Source organism: Pectinophora gossypiella, chromosome 19 (genome assembly GCF_024362695.1).
Source record: "Pectinophora gossypiella chromosome 19, ilPecGoss1.1, whole genome shotgun sequence".
NCBI classification, from domain to species: Eukaryota; Metazoa; Arthropoda; class Insecta; order Lepidoptera; family Gelechiidae; genus Pectinophora; species Pectinophora gossypiella.
Window position 1 is genome coordinate 10,896,474 of NC_065422.1, and position 23,066 is coordinate 10,919,539.

General features: G+C 37.5%; 1 protein-coding gene across 2 annotated transcripts in view; it reads left to right on the forward strand.

Annotated features, from left to right (window-relative positions):
* The first annotated feature begins 248 nt into the window (after positions 1-248).
* The window catches only part of LOC126375741 (U8-agatoxin-Ao1a-like), a 93,170-nt gene continuing 70,352 nt past the window's right edge, over positions 249-23,066 (forward strand). The window contains exon 1 of one of the 2 annotated variants that reach the window (XM_050022845.1): positions 249-303. The gene's annotated coding sequence lies outside the window, so the exon portion shown is untranslated. Of the gene's footprint in view, positions 422-23,066 lie in introns of both variants that reach the window. The other variant, XM_050022846.1, reaches the window with a different exon arrangement.

Genomic DNA, 23,066 nt, shown 5'->3' on the forward strand with positions numbered 1-23,066 from the left:
GTAAACATGAAGTCGCTTCAGCTATTCCATAGTTTATGAACTTAACAAGTTGTTGCGACGGAGCGGCAAATTCCACCATTAAAGCTTTCATATTTACGTTATATAAAGCAACCCATGCGCCAAACAACACGCTTACGTCACAAAAGTTGGATGCACATCAGCTCTATAGAATTCCGCCCACAGCTTCAGACTCGGGGTAGGGTATAAGAGCCTCCGCGGCGCTCTGTCGTCCATTCGTTCGACGACTCGCCTCCCGAACACTCGGGGCGGCGCCATAACCCAACCGTCACTACGACCGCGCGCGTATGTATCCCATTCCAAATTTAAAATCCCAAAATGTTATTTATTTATTTTAATTTTAATAATTCAATTCTTAAATTTAAAAGAATTTGAAATTTTAATTGTATTCGACGTTCGATCGGTGAGTTGTGTGTTTTGGTGTTGGTGATAATTTTATTATTGGTGAGTCGAGCATGATGTGTCGTATTGAATGTCAAAGCCGCCTGCAGAGGGTAACGTTAATTTTTGCATATTATGGAACTTTCCTTATCTAAAGGACGTGATATGTAAACAGATGGGAAGAAACCAATTTCGGTTTCAAATTGGGTATTCGTTCGAGCGAGAATGTCGAATGGCATGCAATAAGTTAAGCAAATATCGAATGGAACTTTACACTCCGGGAATCCATACAGCGGTCAGTTAATTGCATTTGTATGTAAATCTAGTAGGCTCCGGGACCTACACAGCTGAACATCATTGGTAAAAAAAATATTAAACAGTTTTTAAGGTAATTCCAAAACATACGTTGTTCAAATGTTTCAAGTTCAGCCTATTCGTCATGGATTGTATTCGCATATCCTCAATTTGGTTAATTGCTTCGCTGTGTGGGGTACGTAAGCAATTTCCATTGAAGCTATAAGTATTTCAAGCTACTATTATCCTCTATAAAAAAAACTATAACAGGTCAAACGTAATATGTTTAGAAATTACGTTTTTTTTTTATGAAATTAGTAACGGCTTTGAATAATGAATAAATGCACCGCCAGCTAGAAATACTTAAGAGTTTAAATATCGAACCTTTTAAGTGTAATTTTCTAATAAATAAAATAACACATATTCATATTAATGTGTACCGACAACTTAAACATTTACATACTTAATAATAAAAAACAGTTATTGTTTTACATAGTATTTACTAGATTATAAATGTGGTCTGGGGCCTGTTTAATAAAACTTACAATTGTAAATTACAATGACAATTTGATGTACATTGCGGAGTGTGTGATCACGAATATTTTGCAGTTTCAAATTAGCTACGTAATGAACATCAAATTGTCGTTGTAATTTACAATTGTAAGTTTTATTAAACAGGCCCCTGGTGGTACACCGGCTTGCTTCTCAATCGGAGAGCGCCGGTTGGAATCCCGGTACCGGACTTGTACCACTAAGTTATTAATTTATCTTAGAACAGTTTTCACTAAGACAGTTGGCGCGACCATTATAAACGGCTCCCGTTCGGCTCACCACAAATCACGTTGGTCTAACAGAAAGCTTAGTGAGGTGACAGTACTTAGATCATCTTGCGATGGATGTACCTCTGACTACGCCAATTCGAATATAGTCGTGAGCTTATATTATATCAATTGACCATTGCATATTTTATATTTTGTCCAAAACCATAAATAGACATCATATTCACACTCCAGTAACAAACAGAATAGGATAGTTTCCAGCTAGTCAAATCAGTTACTTTTTACTAAACGTCAAAACACGAAAAAGCAATAATTATGTGACATCATAGAAAAACATGACAAATTGTCGCACTTATTATTACGTTACTTTTTACTAAATGTCAAAACATGAAAAAGCAATCTGTGTCATTTAAAAAAAAGTGACAAAATGTCACACTTATTATTACGTTACTTTTTACTAAATGTCAAAACATGAAAAAGCAATCTGTGTCATTTTAAAAAAAAGTGACAAAATGTCGCACTTATTATTACATTTTCCTTTATAAAAATTCATAAATAAGTTACTTAGTAGAAAAAGAAAACTTTTTTGTCACCTTTAGATCTGTCTTTATTTAGTAATCAGAATTTCATCATTTATCTTTGACCAAGGAAACTATTCAATTATTATTCCATCTACGATCTACACTCTGCACATTACATTCAGATGGGCAGAGAAATGACAGCAGTAGGGGTCTTTATACCCTAGGGGTCCAAACTACAAAAAAAGGATATGAGCGTCAGAGTATGTACGCGACTTGTGTGTTTATCTTCTGTTTTATTTATTCTGGGGTTTCTTTTTAATATATTAGGGTTTTTTATTACTTTCGAGGATCATCGTGCTATTAATATATAATTTACTTACTTAAAACCACTAATTTTTAAATAAAAAAAAACATAATCTCTGTGTACTCGCCAATTAATTGTTTTTTTTTAGTTTAGAAGACCTTAGCAATATAAAAGACCGTAGTTGTATTTTAATGAAAATTTAAAATAACTGAAACTACAACACTAAAAAAATAAATAACAATAAATAACTGATACTAAATGACTGAATTTTAATATGATAAAAAAATGTATTAGGATTCCAATTCTTGAAAATATTGAAGGGTAATAAAAAGCCAGAATACCTAGCTTATTTCATTGTTAATTTCCGACGGTAGATTGAATATTAAGTAAAGGAGAACGAAAAAAAAAGATAAGTACTACAAAAAATATATATTTTACGTCTTACATTCTCCGGCAACAGCCTCTGTGGTCTAGTGGTTAGAGAGTTCGAATCGATTATCGATGGGGACATTGTCGAAATCTTGTGAGACTGTCCTTTGTTTGATAAGGACTTTTCAGGCTTGAATTACCTGATTGTCTGAAACAGTAAGATAATTCCGTGCTTCGCAGGGCACGTTAAGCCGTTTGGTCCCGGCTATTAGCCGTAAAAACACCACCAATCCGCAGCGTGGTGGAGTATGCTCCATACCCCCTCCGGTTGTAAGAGGGGAGGCAGTGGGACCTATACAGGCTGTTTATGTTATGTTATATATTTAAAAAATCCTCTTCAAATAGGATATCATCAGTGTTACTACAAAACAAAGACTAAAAGATAAACTGTGTTTAAAATAAAATCCGTACACGAAAGAAGTCCCGAAGGCCGCGGCGCTATTGTGGCAGATTCTGCATAGAATTATTATGACTTGTCAAGTTAGTTTCATTAAAATCCGCCGACTTCTTTCGTCGCGCGAAATACTATTTCAAACCTAGTTTATTTTTAGTTTGTGTTTTGTAGTAACACATATTATGTTTATAATCCAATCTGCGCGGTGTTTGAAGTGTAATAATAGTCCCGTATTTAACTTTTTAAATCTTGTATCACAGTTATATTATCAGCCTTTCGTCTGTTTTCGATGTAATTGAATTTATTTTCCAAATTAATTGAATTAACGATATTTAATTGGATTGTGATCGGGGTGGATTTCGAATTCAATTAGCAATAGAAGCTCTCCAACCAACTTTAGAACCCTGTTGATTAGAATACGTGCGTACTAGGGAATGCAATCCCGACTCGAGATCGCAAATTCGAGATCCCGCGGGATTGGAAATATTAATCCCGCGAGATCCTGAAATTTTCGAGATCTCGTCTAGTTTATAAAAATGTAAAGTTAGGATCGCTGAAAACAGTGAAAACTGTTTGTTTGTGATAGTGAGGTCAATTAAAACAAAATATTTTTTTAAGAAAACAAAAGCCTTTATTCTTCAATATTACGAACGAAATAATTACTACTATTATTTATTGTACTTAGTTAAGAGACTTTTTGTAATTATTTCTTTTTATTTTGGTGCAATAAAGTGTATTTGTATTGTATTGTATTGTATAATTAAATGACAATGGGCACATTTGTATGAAACTTTGGACCAAGAACCTCCACTGATGAGACTTATATGAAATGAAAGCTTATGCTTTCCCTATGACTCTGGCAAAGTTCTATCAGATTCTGTCCCGGGGTATTCTATTTTTACGGCCATGTTTGTCCTGGCTAAAATGTGATAAAATAAAATGAGGGACTAAAATCGATTCGAGATTTGTTGCTAAATGGTGCCAGGACAAACATGGCTGTAGAAAATGCACCCCGGGACAGAGTCTGATAGAACTTTGCCAGAATCATAGGGAAAGCATAAGCTTTCAATACATAATTATAAGTCTCATCAGTGGAGGTTCTTGGACCAGATTCGCCCATTCTCTTTTCGTTCGAAATCAGCATAGTCAAACCAAAAAGTATAACTCAAGGATTAGAAGGTAGTTACGGGTGATTTTGAAAGTAGGTGCGTAAAAAACAAAGCTACCTACGTGAAAAGACTACTGCCGCCCAATCCCGTCAATCTCGAACGGGGTACTTTATTCGCAAGCTTCGGGATTGATCCCGAAAAATAATACGAGATGTCGCGAGATCGGGATCCCGCGAGATTGGAATTGCATTGTCTATTGCGTACCGAGCACCTACTTAATGCTGCCTATCCAATGGTATTACATAGTTTAACTGCCTACCCTAATCGCCTTGAGTGCTTTTACTTTCAAGGATAGACAGAAAAATGTAAGTGAGGTAAATTTTATGAATCTATCTAATACATATTATGATAAATGAAATATAAATACTTATGTTTTTAGTATTAACACGAACGGACTCTGTGGTTCAGTGGTTGAGCGTTGGGCTCACGATCCGGGGTCTCAGGATCGACTTCCGATGAGGACATATCAAATCACATTGCGATCCCTAGTTTGGATAGGACATTGCAAGCTGATCACTCAGTTGTACCAAAATAATAATTACTAAGATCCGTGCTTTGGAATGCGTGTCAAATACTGATCACGGTCACTGCTCGTTTATTTTTTATTAATAAGACGGTAGTCTACCCAAATTCCCGAGAAATATTGTTAAATAATTTAATAATTTGACTGCCTAATATCAGTTTCCAATCGGCGTTCCCCAAAAACACGATAGATGGCGTTGTTGAGATTTTTCTTCGTCTAGACTTCTAATTTCATGGATAACAGACATATGCATCTTTTATCTTTGTTTTTGGGTATAAATGATGACCCTTTTTATTACACCAGGGTACAATTACAACTTCTACCCTTTATTATTCTGATCAAAATAAAGAGAAGCAATAGGTAGCAAAATTATTCTATACATAAAGTGATCCATTAGTTTTATAATATATGCTTCTGCCATTACATTTTTGAATAATTCGTCGCTGACGTCGCAAACAGACGTATCTGCAATTTCCTACTAAAGTAATTTGTGTCTTATTTTGACAATAGCATAAGGTGCAAATCAGATCCGGCAAAAATTTGAGATACGTCAGTTTGCGACGTCAGTGACGAATTATGTAGGGCCAGCAATGAGAAAATAGGTAATTATCACGTTAAAAGTGAACACCGCCATCTATCGTGTGTTTGGAGAACGTCGATACATTATTAAATAAAAGTGAGACGCACACACGCACACACGCACGCATACACACACACACACACACACACACACACACACACACACACACACACACACACACACACACACACACACACACACACACACTTTTTTATATTTTGTTATTTTTTCTTGACCATGACTTTTTGGGGGTGGAGGCCTGGAGTCCTAAAACACAGGGTATCCTAGTTTAGGCTCCAGCCCCTACAAATATTGTATTTTTGTATGTATTTATGTATCCATGTGTTTTATTATTTGTAGAGGAAATAAAGATTTTACTTACTTACTTACGATTGGAAAGTCCTTCGTTAATCCCTTGCATTCATATCTTCTAAATAATGACTAACCTTATAATAACTTTGTTGGATGTACCTTTGCCTACCCCAATTGGGATATAGTCGTGAGCTGATGTTATGTTATATTTTCCAATTGTATAACACAACGACATTAGCAGCTGTTACGGTCTGTATTAAAAGCTGTGACCACAAGCAGGCTGCGGTTTTAATTAGTCCAAACCACACGCGCATTATAATGAATTCTTCGCAATGTTTCTGTTTACATTGTAACTCAAATTGACTCCAGTTTCCATTGGATAGACGGTAATGAAGCTATTTTTAATGATATCGACTCAGAATCATGGTCAAAACCTTACGATTCAGAAAACATTCCAATGTTATCATCCAATGAATCCTTTTGGTTTTGTCCAGATTAATGTGGATCTTGGTCTTAATTAATTCTATTTGCGATAAGGATAGTATTTCTGAGAATAATAAAGTTGTTCGAGCTTTCCTGCTGCTGCCAAGAACCTATAAAAAGACATACGACAGTATAATTTTATAACACACCGAGACTGTATGTGTGTGTGGTTTATGACTTTATGAGTTTGAATTCATCTTTGGTTCATAGATAATTGATATCATGTGGTTTCTACTCGGAATAAAAATAATCTTGCTTTACAAGTCAGTCGATTACATAAGATTACTAAATCTTTTAAGGGGCAATGTATATGTTTTTACAATAAGATTCCCATTGACATTCAGAATTTACCTTTCAACTGTTTTAAGACAGTAGTTATAGCATCGAGACAAACCATTCCTGATTTAGCGATGCTATGCGTCAAAACTGTATACTCAAAGTTTAATTAAGTAAATAAAAAAAATAAAAAAAGTTAAACAGAAACTTTGCTAAAAAGGTTATTAGTGATTATTTAGAAGATATGAATGCATGGGATTAACTGTCTGCGAACTGATATTAGGCAGCTAAATTACTCAATTGTATAATAATATTATAATAATATGTTCTTTTTTTAAAAAGAACGTCTAGTGCCCTGTGCCGAGGTTTTTTTTTGCAGCTTCTTTTTCCCGGCTATACAGGTTGTGAGAAGCTGCAGTAGTTTTAGGCGGATGAGACGTTCGTTATGTAAAAATTGACGATTCAAAGTGTAACTATGTTACCGACTGAATAAAGATATTATTGAATTTGAATTACAGGGTACTAAAACATAAGTGGGTATAATTTTATTTACCTCTGTCTACTTCTTCGGGGACACAGTGTTTTCCCGTGTTCGAATCCTACGTTTCATATAAACCATTTTGTGATCCCTAGCTTGGTAACAACACTAATTTAATAACTTACCTACTCGAATCCGTAGAAAGCTATTTGTTGGTTGAAACTAAGTACTTACTAGCTTAAACCCACTAATCCGAACTAAAGCAATATGGTTACGATAATCCGTCCTGTACTAATACATCCCTATCATGATTATCACGTGTTCAGCGAGAAATGCATTTTTGGAGGTATGTGACCTAACCTGTATTGGGCTGGTTTTCCTTTCGCGGGTTGGAAGGTCAGACAGGCTGTCGCTTCTGTAGGAAACCGGACCTGTCAAATGTTCAGGTTAGGTAAGCGGACCCTGTGAAAAACAAGATAATGTTAGGGGGATGGCTCCTGCTGTCGCTAACCCGGTATACATTTTCCTCGTTTTTCTCATACATACATACATACATATACAGCCTATATACGTCCCACTGCTGGGCACAGGCCTCCCCTCAATCAACCGGACGGGGTATGGAGCATACTCCACCACGCTGCTCCACTGCGGGTTGGTGGAGGTGTTTTACGGCTAATAGCCGGGACCAACGGCTTAACGTGCCCTCCGAAGCACGGAATCATCTTACTTTTTCAGACAATCAGGTGATTCAAGCCTAAAAAGTCCTTACCAAACAAAGGACAGTCTCACAAAGTGATTTCGACAATGTCCCCATCGGGAATCGAACCCGGACCTCCAGACCGTGAGCCTAACGCTCTAACCACTAGACTACGGAGGCTAGTTTTCTCATATCCATAATGTATTCCGACATTCTCACCGACGAGTGGGACTCTTAAATTGACCTTCTCTGTAGTAGGAACTTGGCTCACTTCAGCCTTAACACATTTCTCACTTAACCTTACTTTACCTTTATACAGAGTGACATTATTGTGAGGAAATTTCTAGAAAACATTTTTACAATATAATACAAAACTCTTTATTACTCAAAAGGAACATATAAGACAGGAACGTACGAACGTACAAAAGGTGGCCGTTTAACTTTTAGTTTCATATCTTAAAAAAATGATTATGAAGAAGGTACCATCACCTAACTGTAGTGAATGTAATACCATAGAAGATGCTTCATCATCATCAGCCCATTAACGTCCCCACTGCTGGGGCACGGGCCTTCCCTATGGATGGATAGGGAAATCGGGCCTTAAACCATCACGCGGGCCCAGTGCGGATTGATGGTTATTAACGACTGCTAATGCAGCCGGGACCAACGGCTTAACGTGCCTTCCGAAGCACGGAGGAGCTCGAGATGAAAACTTTTAAATTTTTTTGTGGTCACCCATCCTATGACTGGCCTTTGCGTTTACCGCTGCGCCACCGAGCTCCTCCAGACTCCAGACCGACCTCCGGGCTTTTTATATTACTTAAGTACTTATGTTTATTTATAAAAGAGAGTGGGAAAGACGTTATACCTACTGTTATCAGTGGAGATCTCTTTAAATATTATAGCATAGCATCACGCCCGTTTTCCCAAAGAGGTAGGCAAAGGTGTATATACAGGGTGTTAGTGACATCGTAACAAACCGAGCACGTTTACCGCTGCGCCACCGAGCTCCTCAGAAGATGCTTATCATGTAATAATGGAGTGCGTTCGGAATGAGGCTGAGAGATACATTTTTTTTGTTAATCAATTACAACTGCGAGGTTGGTATATGTAATAGTGTCTTGGCCTCCCCTACTTCGGACGACGCTAAGGCACTTTATAAGTTATTTAAGATAGCGGAGAAACGTAGGTTAAATCTATAATATTGTAAGAACTATGAGGGTGGCATATTCTGTATAGAAAAAACCCTCTATAAAAAAAAAACTTAATAATTAACATAACATAGCATCACACCTATATCCCTGCAGGAGTAGGCAGCGGTGTACGGTCACGAGCATTAATACGTATATATATACAGTTTGGTACCATGTCACATCAACTTTTTGGACAAATTGAACTGTAAGTCTCACTAAATGTCAAATATGTTAGTGCGACCGAGTTCTAAAATGGGTACATTATATTGCTCATGACTGTACACTGTATCTATACTAGCTATGTTTAAGTCGCATGTAGTAAGAGCTAGTCTATTGCCATTATCTTCGTACAAATTCGGAAAACCACGAGATATCAGTTATCTCAATCAAACCAATCAAATATACTTTATTGCACATAACATACAAAACAAATTCACACACATGGATGATAGATACAGTACAATCTGGCGGCCTTATTGCTAAGCAGCAATTTCTTACAGGCAAACAGTGGGAAGGAAACATTTATTACAATTTGGTGCGACACGGTGCAACATCTTGTATAAAATTATAAAATACTAACATAAAAAAAAACATATATAAATAATAAAAAAAAGGAAAAATAATTAAATTTAATAATGTTATTACGTATCCACCTGTTAAAAATAGTTCACTATGAGATTTTCTTTTTGAGTATTATTAACCTTATAGCTACCCGAGTTTAATATACTTAATAGAAATATATAAATATAAATATAAATACATACATACATATATTCAAACATGTATATATATATACGTATATACACTAAATATATTTATTTCGTATGATCCAAACATGAATTCAAACTTATAAAGTCATAAAACACGCACACATACACATACTCATATTCTGTGTTATAAAATTACATACATACATAAACAACCTATATACGTCCCACTGCTGGGCACAGGCCTCCCCTCAATCAACCGGAGGGGGTATGGAGCATACTCCACCACGCTGCTCCACTGCGGGTTGGTGGAGGTGTTTTTACGGCTAATAGCCGGGACCAACGGCTTAACGTGCCTTCCGAAGCACGGAATCATCTTACTTTTTCGGACAATCAGGTGATTCAAGCCTGAAAAGTCCTTACCAAACAAAGGACAGTCTCACAAAGTGATTTCGACAATGTCCCCATCGGGAATCGAACCCGGACCTCCAGATCTTGAGCCTAACGCTCTAACCACTAGACCACGGAGGCTGTTTGTTATAAAATTATACTGTCGTAATTAAAACGATGCATGACTTGAGCTGGTTTTAATACGAGACTTTCCAGGTTACGTTCCTCAAAAGCAATAGAGATGGCGCTGTAAAGATTTTCCTTTGTTTAACCTTTCAATTTCATAGATAACATCTCCCTATCCATCCATAGGGAAGGCCCGTGCCCCAGCAGTGGGGACGTTAATGGGCTGATGATGATGAACCTTCTAATTTCATAGATAACATATGCATCGTATATCTTTGTTTTTGGGTATAAATGATGACCCTGATGATAAATTATTATTTTTTTAAAGAACGTCTAGGGCCCTTTGCCGAGGTTTTTCTTGCAGCTTCTTTTCCCCGGCTATACAGGTTGTGAGAAGCTGCAGTAGTTATAGGCGGATGAGACGTTCGTTATGTAATTGACTCAAAGTGTAACTATGTTGTCTACTGAATAACGATATTTTTGAATTTGATTTGACCCTTTTGACACCCAAGCACAAATACATCTTCTTCGAACAGTCATTCACTATTTGACAAGGTTCATCCTACGAGAGTGATATGTTTATATGTTTGATGGAATCGAACCCAAACGGACCGCAATGGGATCGTGAATTTCACGTCCTATTATTATCATCCCCAGCCTGTACAAACATATCTATTGTACCAGTCGTAGTCGTAACACAACGTCACAGCCTGTTCACACAACCTTCTGAACAAGGTTGTTTTACTGGATGTGTTATTTTTGCGTCGATGGCGTATCTACTTAATACGCTATGACATACGACATTGAATTGTGAAAAGGCATAATTTTAGATACTTATAAAAAACTTATAAAATCAGTATTTTCATTATCGCTCGAAAAATTACAAACATAAATTGACAGGTGATTGAAAATAGAATCCAATTTTGTCCAAAAAAATGTTACAGTTATTGCCACCCCAATTATGGAGTTAGAAATGGCTATACTAGTGTTTTATTTTTAACAGCCTCCGTGGTCTAGTGGTTAGAGCGTTAGGCTCACGATCTGGAGGTCCGGGTTCGATTCTCGATGGGGACATTGTCGAAATCACTTTGTGAGACTGTCCTTTGTTTGGTAAGGACTTTCAGGCTTGAATCACCTGATTGTCCGAAAAAGTAAGATAATTCCGTGCTTCGGAGGACACGTCAAGCCGTTGGTCCCGGCTATTAGCCGTAAAAACACCTCCACCAACCCACATTGGAGCAGCGTGGTGGAGTATGCTCCATACCCCCTCCGGTTGATTGAGGGGAGGCCTGTGCCCAGCAGTGGGACGTATATAGGCTGTTTATGTAGTGTCTTACTGGCTACATACAAGTACCGTTTGGATACAATGAGAGGGATCATTCATTTCCTCTCCTCTTCTATAGTGACAAATTACATAATTGAAGGAATTCAAATAAATACTTTAGTCTCTGTGTAATATCTCCTCCAGTAACAGCCTCCGTGGCCCAGTGGTTGAGCGTTGTGCTCACGATCCGGAGGTCCCCGGTTTGAATCCCGGTGGGGACAAATCACAAAAATCTCTGATCTTTCAGCTGATCACATGATTATCCGTGCTTCGGAAGGCACGTTAAGCCGTTGGTCCCAGTTATTACTTACTGATGTAAGTACGTAGTCGTTACATGAGTCATTGGCCATAGCGGCTCAGTAATAGCCCTGACACCAGGGTTGATGGGGTTGGTAATTCACCTCACAACCCACACGATAGAAGAAGATCACCTCCAGTAGAGACGGGTCCGTTAAAAAGTCCCTGTAAATACGAAGCTTCTGTGTGAACGTGGACTTAACTGTTATACCTATCACTTTCTTCCCCATAGACACATATATAGTGTTCTCTTTCTTATCTCAATAGCGAGACAACCCGCCGAAGGGTCGTCCTTCCCCACATTACCATTGAAATTGTGTTTCTGGTTATCTGAAGTTTATGGCAGTATCGTGCGGGGTCGTGGACCGTGACTTTTATATTTATTTATTACTTGCTTTCTGTTTGCGACTTCTTTCATTATATAACACATAATGCAGAAACACGCCTGTCTCCACGGCGGGGTAGACAGAAGTACATACACCACGGAATATAATAGTGGTAAAGGCCCTAACGCGCATTTTGTATGAGAACCGCTGTCGCCGGTTCGACCACACTCTCTTTTACTACTGCTTCTGCAATCAGATAACTACAACAGCTCTACTGTTTCTCAAATTCCATAGCCGCTTGACCGGCAATGTATATTTTATTTGATAAGCTGAAATGTTTATCATTACTTTTCGTAAAACACTGCATACAAAAGCATTTTTTTGATAAATAGTCGATCATACTGAGAAAATTAGCTCTCCTGTGATAAGGACGGATCTCCTAGCATGATAGTCCATAGTCGATATTAGATATTTTTCCCTTCAATGCACAAAGCGACCTTTTAACATGCTATCGCGGAGCTCCAAAGTTTCGAGCGAGTGGAGTGCAAAGTTGATGTATTAACTATTTGCTCATACTTGTATGGCGCGCGTTTCGTGCTCACTTAGTCCTTCCAACCTCTTTCTTCTATTACGTGAAATACACCCACTCCTCACTAGCTATGTTAAAGCTCCATGTAATAGTGGGCGAGTCTATAGGCATTAATCGGCCAACATTCCATTCTTAAAGCACATAATAACGGATTCTTACCGCGTTTAAATGCGGATATGAGACTCCCGATATTTCCACACTGTTGCAAGTGCCATGATCACGGGATGACTGATGAGATTGGAGTGGAGTAGGTAGATCCATAATTTTCTACGGGCAGACATATCTGTCTACCCTCTTTCTTTGCCGCTTGTTTATGGATCTACCTACTCCACTCCAATCTCATCAGTCATCCCGTGATCATGGCACTTGCAACAGTGTCGAAATATCGGGAGTCTCATATCCCCATTTAAACGCGATAAGAACCCGTTATTATGTGATTTAATTATGATAATAACCGCGTAAACTTAAAACAATGTATAAACATTCCATTCGTTTTATATTATTTTTTAAATAAGTAAATGACTTACCTAGCTGAATACTGCGTTGATTAATATCCCTACGTTAATCCAAGATAATGGAATCAAATTGAATAAAAGAAAAAAAAAAAGCCATGCAAACGAGAAATAATAAGATACGTGTCACTACGTAATCATTTCACGATAATGCATCGAGTTTTAATATATTTTTGAGAAACCACCTGAATTCGGAATCGATTCCCAACTATGTATACTTCAAAAACGAACTACGGTCTAGTTTATATATATGTTCGTGTAATATTACACACATTGCTGCTCGCCAGTTCTGTTGCTTGTTGAACTTGGTTTGACACGCTCCCACGTGGCTAAATTCGTGTGAAGCTTAAAATGTATTGTAAAAAAAAATTTTTAGGAGGAAGTAATTTTCGTTCTAGTAACAGTTTTATTTCCACATCCACATATTGCTCCCCGAAAAGGGTTCGATAAATAGTATGTGATGAAAGATAAATGTTGTAGTTTATCACGCTCTTCTGCCGGTCGTATCCTCAGTTCAGAGGGGTCTGTATGGGTTGCGCTATCGCACGCGACGAAATAAATTATCAATACAATCTTGAATTATTCAAAACTAGCATTTACTAGATAAGTGTGTACCATCTCCGGCTCTGTGTACAACGTTGTATAAAGATGTTTTTCTTGCATCTACTTTTGCTCGGCTAAACAAGTTGAGAAGCTGCAGTAGTCTTAGACGGATAAGACGTTCTACCAAGAATATATTTATGTAGAACAATTAATGAAGAATTAATTTTTGAGTTTGAGTTTGATTAACAGATGGAACAAACGCTGTCTACGTTGATAAACGTCGTGCCGCTATTGATAGAAGCCCGTGATATTCGTCGCGCCGCGCGCGATAGCGGAGCTGAGTCAACTCCCCAGGGAGATGAGTCAGCGGATTTTAAGACTCGTTCTATTGCCCATAGTTTCTTATAAGACGGGCTCATATTTTCAACATGGAAAAGCTTTCGGGAAAATCGTCCCCTACGAGGTAAAAAGAAATAAACGTGAAATGTTGTTGTTTGTTAGTACGTTAAATAGCTTGGGTTACTTCTGCTAGATTTATAGCACCATCAAATTCTACTACGGTTCGGTTTATAAGGAAATTTACTCTACCAAATGTACCTAAATAAATAAGAATATATTAATTTCAGCCAATAAAGCCATAGTTACAATAAAATTATTTATAAAATAAAATTTAAAATAAAATATTAACCTACATAATTATTAGGTTTAGACAATGAACATTTCTTTATCGCGTTCTGGTGCAGACGATGCCAGTGCCGAAATATCGGACTGCGATATATATCATTACATAAAGTCTTTAAAAAAAGTCTTTAAAATTGCATATCTTTAATATATGCCATCTTGACTGCTTGGCATCTGGGCCTTAGCCAAGTTGCAAACAACTGTGACAATCGACAGTCATACTGATGAAAGTATATGCTACTGACATGTCACCTTATGTCTTTTATCACTATTAGAATGTTACTACTATTACTGTCACTATTATTTCATTTATATTTTTTATTCTCCCTTTTAAGGGGTAGTTTATACCCACCAAATAAAATAGTGGGTCCAGGCAGATCTTGATCGGCCCAGTTTTACGATCGGCACACGACATCTACACCATTAGTATAGAATGACTGTACTTTGTTTATACTAAGACTAAGGCAAAAATACATTGTAGTTTTAAAGCTGGAATAAAATAAAACCATTCCCATTTTTTTTTCAATTGTCGATGCAAGAGGGAAGACAAAATGAATTGCCTTAATAACTACTTTCCATTGCGACGGGTAAAAGAAGAAATAAATCGAATGACTGTGCAGAAGTTCTTTGTTACATGAAATTTCATTTTCTCTGTCAATTACGATTGTTATCAGTAATAAATAAAACCACACACACACACACACACACACACACACACTCTCACTCATTCCCTCTTTTTATATTCATCATCATCAGCCCATTACCGTCCCCACTGCTGGGGCACGGGCCTTCCCTATAGATGGATAGGGAGAACGGACCGTAAACCATCACGCGCGGGCCCAGTGCGGATTGATGGTTATTAACGACTGCTAATGCAGCCGGAACTAACGGCTTAACGTGCCTTCCGAAACACGGAGGAGCTCGAGATGAAAACTTTTAATTTTTTTTGTGGTAACCCATCCTATGAATGGCCTTTGCGTTTACCGCTGCGCCACCGAGCTCCTCCAGACTCCTCCAGACTCCAGACCGACCTCCTCCGAGCTTTTTATATTAAGTACTTATGTTTATTTATAAAAGAGAGTGGGAAAGACGTTATACCTACTGTTATCAATGGAGATCTCTTTAAATATTATAGCATAGCATCACGCCCGATTCCCCAAAGAGGTAGGCAAAGGTGTATATATACAGGGTGTTAGTGACATCGTAACAAATCCTGAGGGGAATGATTCAGACCATGATTCTGACGATTTTCTTTTTTCAAAATGCATGACGTTTTTTTTTTGTTTTTTAAATTATTTATCCACTTGATGTTAACTCAGGATAATAAGCTGAATCACTCCCCTCAGTATCCGTTACAATGTACACTTACACCCCGTACAAATACGTATTGGTAACCATACAAGCACTTATGGGTTAGTGACACCGTAACAAATACTGAGGGGGATGATTCAGACCATGATACTGAGGTGATAACAAGTGGAATTTCCTGTCGGAAAATTTATGAAAATTTTCGTGTTTTTTTTAGTTATGAGATTTTTTGCAGCTTCTTTTCCCCGGCTATACAGGTTGTGAGAAGCTGCAGTAGTTTTAGGCGGATGAGACTCTCGTAATGTAAAACATTACGAAAGTGTAACTATGTTACGTACTGAATAAAAATATTTTTGAATTTGAATTAGATTGGACGTTTTGATTTTTATACCATGTCAGGAGCGTTTGGCGGCTCTGACTACCTGAGGCCAGGGTTGATGAGGTTGATAATCACCTCACAATCCACACGATAGAAGAATAAATAGTTAAAAAGTATTAATTACCTGGCCATTGTAAAAATCTTATTCTTCTTTTACAATTTTCATTTTGCCCTAACTGTTATGAAAATATTAAAGCCAATATATAATAGTAATAAGAAGCTTATAGGCTGTTTATCTTATGGATCCCTTCTTCTATAGAAGGGATCTTTTATCATATTTTATTAATGTACGTAATAGCTACCCCTTTGGGGTTTCAGAGCTGGCCCTCTATTCACAGGGTCAACGCTCTCCGGCCATATCAAATTGTTACGTTAAAAGCCCTTAAAATATGTTTCGACTAAAATGTGCATGTCATACCATATTGACACTTTTATCTATTATCGTAACAGGATAAGTTTCGCTTTACAGTGAAAATACCGCTAGCACTTTTTTAGAATATAATATTTTGACGTTATTTTTACCCTTTTGTTAAGGAAAGGAGGATTATGTGTTTGACCGCTATGTATGTAGGCGTGTGCACGTCTATTCCCTCTTAACTCATAAACTACTTATCAAAATTTAATCAATGATAACATCCAAAGCCATCACCTAAACATCATAACGTATTAGGAAGAATTTAAAAGTTTTCTTGTTTCATACTTTTATGAATGTATGTATGTATGTGTTTATGTATGTCTGTTCCAACCTAGCTTCTAAACCACCTGTCAGAATTTAACAAATGAGGTGTCACTAGAAGCGTCTTGATTATCCGGTGGTTATAGGTTATGTGACGTCAGGCTAAACTCAATGTGGCGCCCTCTAGAGGACCACGGATATCTACTTAACATGTTGAACGCCATGACAGACACCATATGCCCGGCGATGGACTTACCCCCGGGTCCACGCTAAAAATGTGAGATTTGTCCAAAAATCGTAGAGACTTTTTTGTGAATATTGTCTGGAAATAACTAAAAAATAATAGGCCGCTTAAGGAAAACGCGATCTACTCATTCTTTTCCGAAATATCCAACACCAGTGTCTGTCCCGCAACTCACTCGGCTAGACCATGAATTTTAGTCTGGCGTTCAACGTGTCAATATCACTATTCGGAAAAAAATCATAGTCGGGGTTGAGTTTTTAAACTCATACAATACAAAACTCTTTAGTGCACTTTAAAGAAACATTAAAATAATAATAAAACAATTTATTCAGTTAGTACAACGGGTGGCCTTATTGCTCAGGTAGCAATGTCTTCCAGGCAACCTTTTATTGTTAATTATTATTGTTAACAAAACCTCGCAGCAGACACGTTTGTTTTTATCCAGGTAAAACAATAAATTCTCAGTAAATTTTACTTATATGTTTACTTGGAATAAAAGTGCCGTGTATGTTATGTTGACAGCCTCCATTGTCTAGTGGTTATAGCATTGCGCTCACGATCTGGAGGTCCTGGTTCGATTCCCGATGGGGACATTGTCGAAAACCACTTTCTAAGACTGTCCTTTATTCGGTTAGGACATTGCAGTCTGAATCAGCTGTTTGTCCTGTAAAGAAAAATGAATGGACCCGAGCTACTAGCCCAAATGCCTCTACCAACCCGTAGTGAAGCAGCGTGGTGAAGTATGCTACATACCCCCTTTGATTGATGGGATTGCTGGAAATACAGCACTGGGACATTATACAGGCTGTAATGAAATATATGTATGTCCGTTTCGAGGTTCTTCACCGACATAAAAATATTACCTATATTTCAACATCAATAAAAAGAGTCACGAATTTTATGCCATTACATTACATTTCACTTTTCGTTTGCGCAAATACATGTTAAAAAGGTAACATATTTCTGCCTTTCATCCGTTGTTACGAGACCTAACACGACAGTACCCATTAACGTTAGATTTGGGAACGCAGGTACCCGAGTTCCAACCCAAATCAATGTAAATATCCAAATGTGAATCGAAAGGCTCAGGGAAAGGACCGAGATCCTGTATTATTATCGACTTACAATATTTTGATCCGAAGACGTAATAAGTATTTGAATCTATTGTACGAGTATCTAGGGTATGTAATCCCGACTCGAGATTTCAGATTCGAAATCCCGCGAGTTTGGAAACATCAATAACGTCCTCCTGGGTCCAGTGGTTAAGCGTTAAGCTCACGATCCGTAGGTCCCGGGTTCGAAACCCGGTGGGAAAATATTACAAAAATTACTCAGTGATCCCTAGTTTGGTTAGGACATTACAGGCTGATCACCAAATTGTAATAATGTTTCCTATCCACTGGTTGCCTGGAAGAAATTGCTGCTTAGCAATAAGGCCGCCAGATTGTACTGTATCTATCTTCATCTGTGTGAATCTGTTCTGTATGTTGTGTGCAATAAAGTATATTTGATTTGATTTGATCACCTGATTGTCCGAAAGTAAAATGATCCGTGCTTCGGAAGGCGCGTTAAGCCGTGATCCCGATAACTACTTACTGATAGGGTGATGAGGTTGGTAATTCACCTCTCATCCCACACTATAAGGAGAAGAACGGCAACCTCAACTCATAGAACTAGAAGCAAAACATAGCGAGAGGCAGCAACGAAGGAGTTTCGGGTCGGGTATAAGTATTTTTTTTTTGATCAAGCTGTCAGAAGTCTGAGATCAGTGTTATTATTCAGCCGCGAAATCACTAAGTAGTAACCGGGACCAACGACTTAATATGCCTGCCGAAGCTCAAATCATCTTATTTTCGATCAATCAGGTGATCAATTTGTTATATCCTAACCAAGCCTTCACAAAGTGATTTTTGTGATAATTATAATCCCGCTGGGATTCAAACCCGGGGCCGCGAGCCCAACGCTCAATCACTAGATCACACAAGCCGTAAGATTGTGCACTAAAACAGTTTTACTATGTAAGCAAATAGAGGACTATCATGTTCTACGTTAGTAGCAAAACGCTACGCCGTAGACGTGCTACGACATAATGTTATTATCGCGTAGTACATTATGGAATCGATTCAACCGTTATGTTACAATCTGCCTATAAAAGTTTGTAACGATAATAATATTCGAAGCTACGCACATTTGTATTATTTTATCGTTAAACGTGCTACGTAGATATTATAATTCGATAAAAGTTATAACGGAGTATATTATGATAAGATAATAACATAAATAGCCTATACGTTTACGTAAGCACAAGCTTCCCCTCAATCAACCGGGAGTAGGGGGGCAGTTGGGCTATGGAGCATACTCCAAGTTAGTAGGATAGTAAAAGAAAAATACACAATTAAAGTCATTTTTGATTTCAATTCAGATAGCCTCCGTGGTAAAAGTGTTCGGCTCACGATCTGGAGGTCCGGGTTCGATTCCCGATGGGGACATTGTCGAAATCACTTTGTGAGACTGTCTTTTGTATGGTAAGGACATTGCAGGCTTGAATCACCTGATTGATGATTACGTGCTTCGGAGGGCACGTCAAGCCGTTAGTCCCGGCTATTAGCCGGAAAAACCCTCCACCAATCCGCAGTGGGGCAGCGTGGTGGAGTTTACCATACCCCCTCCGGTTGATTGAGGGGAGGCCTGTGCTCAGTAGTGGGACGTATATAGGCTGTTTATGTTTGATTATGTCTAATTTTAAATATAAATGCTTACATTTTAACACGCTCAATTTCACTCTTATTTCACTTTTGCTAATTATCTCATTAATATTCAAGCAACTTCTCAACTTTGTTACACGGGGAACATCTTTGGCGTGCCGCGGTTTTGAAACCCGTAACATGATGCTCTGTCACGGTTAAAATCGACCGAATTATTCAATTAACACATACTTTTAAACCTATTTATGTTATAAGCCAAAATGATGAAAGCGAACACGATATGCTCACAATCCTTTTTGTATCAGACTAGCTTTTGCCCGCGACTTCGTCCGCGTGGCGTGTTATAAAAGAGAGGTCTTTGTGTGTGTGGAAGTGTATGTCAAATTTCAAGCATCTAACTTATGCAGTTTAGATTTTCTCATACAATATTTTTTTCATGCTAACTCCCATTTTTCAAAACACACAGCCATAACTAAACTTTATATTTACTAATTTATGCATGCATGCTAGATTGAAAACATCTACTCGTATCTTACGCGATTTAGATTTGTTCATACAAATATTTTTTCCCGCTAACTCCCGTTTCCGTGGGAATTTTGTAATGTCCTGTTGCTACTAAGTTTTAAGTTTACTAAGGTACCTGCATGTCAAATTTCAAGCGTCTAACTTAAGCGGTTTAGATTTTTCATACAAAATGATTTTCCCGCTAATTCCCGTTCCCGTAGGAAGTTCATAAACTCCTTTCTTAGTGCACCTCTACGGTATCTAAGCTACGTTCCTTCCAAATTTCAAGTGCCTACGTTTAGGCGTTTAGGCTGTGCATTGATATGTCAGTCAGTCAGTTTCTCCTTTTATTTTGTATCAGATAGAACAGATCCCGCCAGATAAATTTCGTATTTTTTTTTTAATTTAGAAGCTTTGTTTAGTTAAGATATAGTCATGAGCTTATGTTACGTTCTGTTAATATCGAGCGGCTTTGAAATATACTACTCAGGGCGCCATCCCACTCGCTTCACACTGAGTACTGTGTAGCGGAAGGCAAGAGGGAAACCGCTTCCTATTTTTCCATAAAAAAGTAGTATGGAGAATGCTACACCGACAAGAGCGTGTCTCTTAAATTAGTGATGATGTCTCGCTCGTGCGCAACTAACAGATCACCAAAGGCTTAATTTTCTAATTTTTAAGTTTGCAGTGTAATTTTAATTTTACTTTATTATTAATTAAGTTATGTACGCGTAATTGTCATATATCCCTCTATTTGTCACAATACCGTAACCTTCTAAATGTACAAATGTTTTAATGTATGTGGTGTGGCTGTACTTTATAAATAAATAAATAAATAAAGGCTTTAGATAATTTGCAGACAGTTATGACAATAGTGCCACCATGGTGTCCTAGTGAGACATGACCCTTAGTAACGATATCAATTACTTCGACCTTTGCGTCATTATCTTCTGACCTTCTTTGACTAATTTTACGATAAAGAAGACTGTTAAAAGAAAAAAATCTTAATTTTTTGCCTTTTTTATGCAAAACTGGCAGGGCGAGCTTCATGCATTATTCAAATTATAAGCCTAAATAAGCTGTTTAATTCAGAGCTCGTAAAACGGTAGATAAAATAATATAATGTATTCTTCGATACAAGCTGAAACATTAAATGGAAATCTGTACTCTTCTGGTACTTTAATACATTAATTATCTGTCTTGCTTTAGCGTGGGTGCGTACTAAAAATGAGCGTTTAACAATTGGTTCGCGTATGATATAGGTATATACTGGGTATAATGTTGCTAATGAGCATAAAACATCTGTTTATTCTACTTAACCCTTTTAATACAAACTGGTGGTGATACAAAAAGTGATGAACGATTTGCTAACAGGTTAACCGCCCACTGCCCATACTTATTATTAGAAAGGATAGGGTAGGTACTTATATTTTCTTCTCTTCTTATCGTGTGGGTTGTGAGGTGGAATACCAACCTCATCAACCCTGGTGTCAGGGTTATTATTGAGCCGCCTGTAACGTAAATAGTAACCGGGACCAATGGCTTAACGTGCCTTCCGTACCACGGATCGTCTTACTTTCAGACAATAAGGTGATCAGCCTCTAATGTCCTAACCAAACTAGCGATCACAAAGTCATTTTAGTGTTATGTCCCCACCGGGATTCGAGCCCGGGGCCTCCGAATCGTGAGTCCAACGCTCAACCACTGGACCACAGAGGCCGTTTGTTCTACTTAATCCTTTAAATACAAAATTGGTGGTGATTTAAACGTGATGAACGGTTTGTTAACAGGTTACCTAACCGCCCACTGCCCGTATTTATTATTAGAAAGGATGTGGTAGATACTTACATTATCTTAATGTCCCTTGACAATCATCACTTCTCCGAATACGAACGGATGCCAAATAAATCTCCAGAAAGAATTTGAATTCAGAACAAAGTATTTTACTTTTGTTTTGTTTCGATTCCCGCGTGAACGAACAACAATAAAGTTCTGAATTCAAATTTTCATGCACGATAAAGCTAATTGGTACTAGGTTCTATAAATAAACAAGCAAGAGAAGTGTGTCAGGATCGAAGCAAATGGAATTCTATAGTCTCTGCTTACCCCGGTGGGAAATAGGCGTGAGTTTATGTATGTATGTATGTTCTATAAATAAAAACAACGTTTTCTTTTTTTTTCTAATAACATATTTATGAATTTTAATCAAGAAAACGTAATAATAAGTCTGACTTTTTATCACGTTCCTGTATGACGTCATATTATGCTTTTTCATACAAATCCCGTAGTAATTTCGTGTTTTGACGTTTACTTAGTAAAACGTAACTGATTTGACTAGTTAGAAACTACCCTATTGATAAACATGGAAATGAGCATTTGTTTCTTTGCGGAAAAACGATTAGTGTCATGTAATAGGGCGAACCTCTGTTCATTGACCCGGAACTAATCTTAAAAACCATGTGATATTCATTCACATCACCACAAGTCACGTCAAAAAAACGGATTCTAACCTGTAAAATTACGGATTTTGATAATCACAGATAATAAAATATAAATTGGCTTTTAAATATACAGGATGGCCCAGAAATTCACGTTCAAAATGAAAAAATATATAGATGGACTCATTAGCTACCAGAAACACCCCCATGTATGTTCAGCGATTATTTACGGTTTAGGAGATATGACCCATTTTGTACCTTTTTCTAGATTTTCTACTTTACTTCAGAAATAATCATTTTGTCGCTATCCCTTTCTTAATAATTATTTTATTTTACTTCACAACTATGCCTAAGGCTGTGTACCGCTCAATCAAAGATAAATCAAAGTCAAATCAAAGATAAAAAAAAATTTATCGGAAGTCAAAGTGAGAATTCGACCAAAATTGTTACAGTTGTTAAAACTTCGCCGAAGAATAATAAACACAT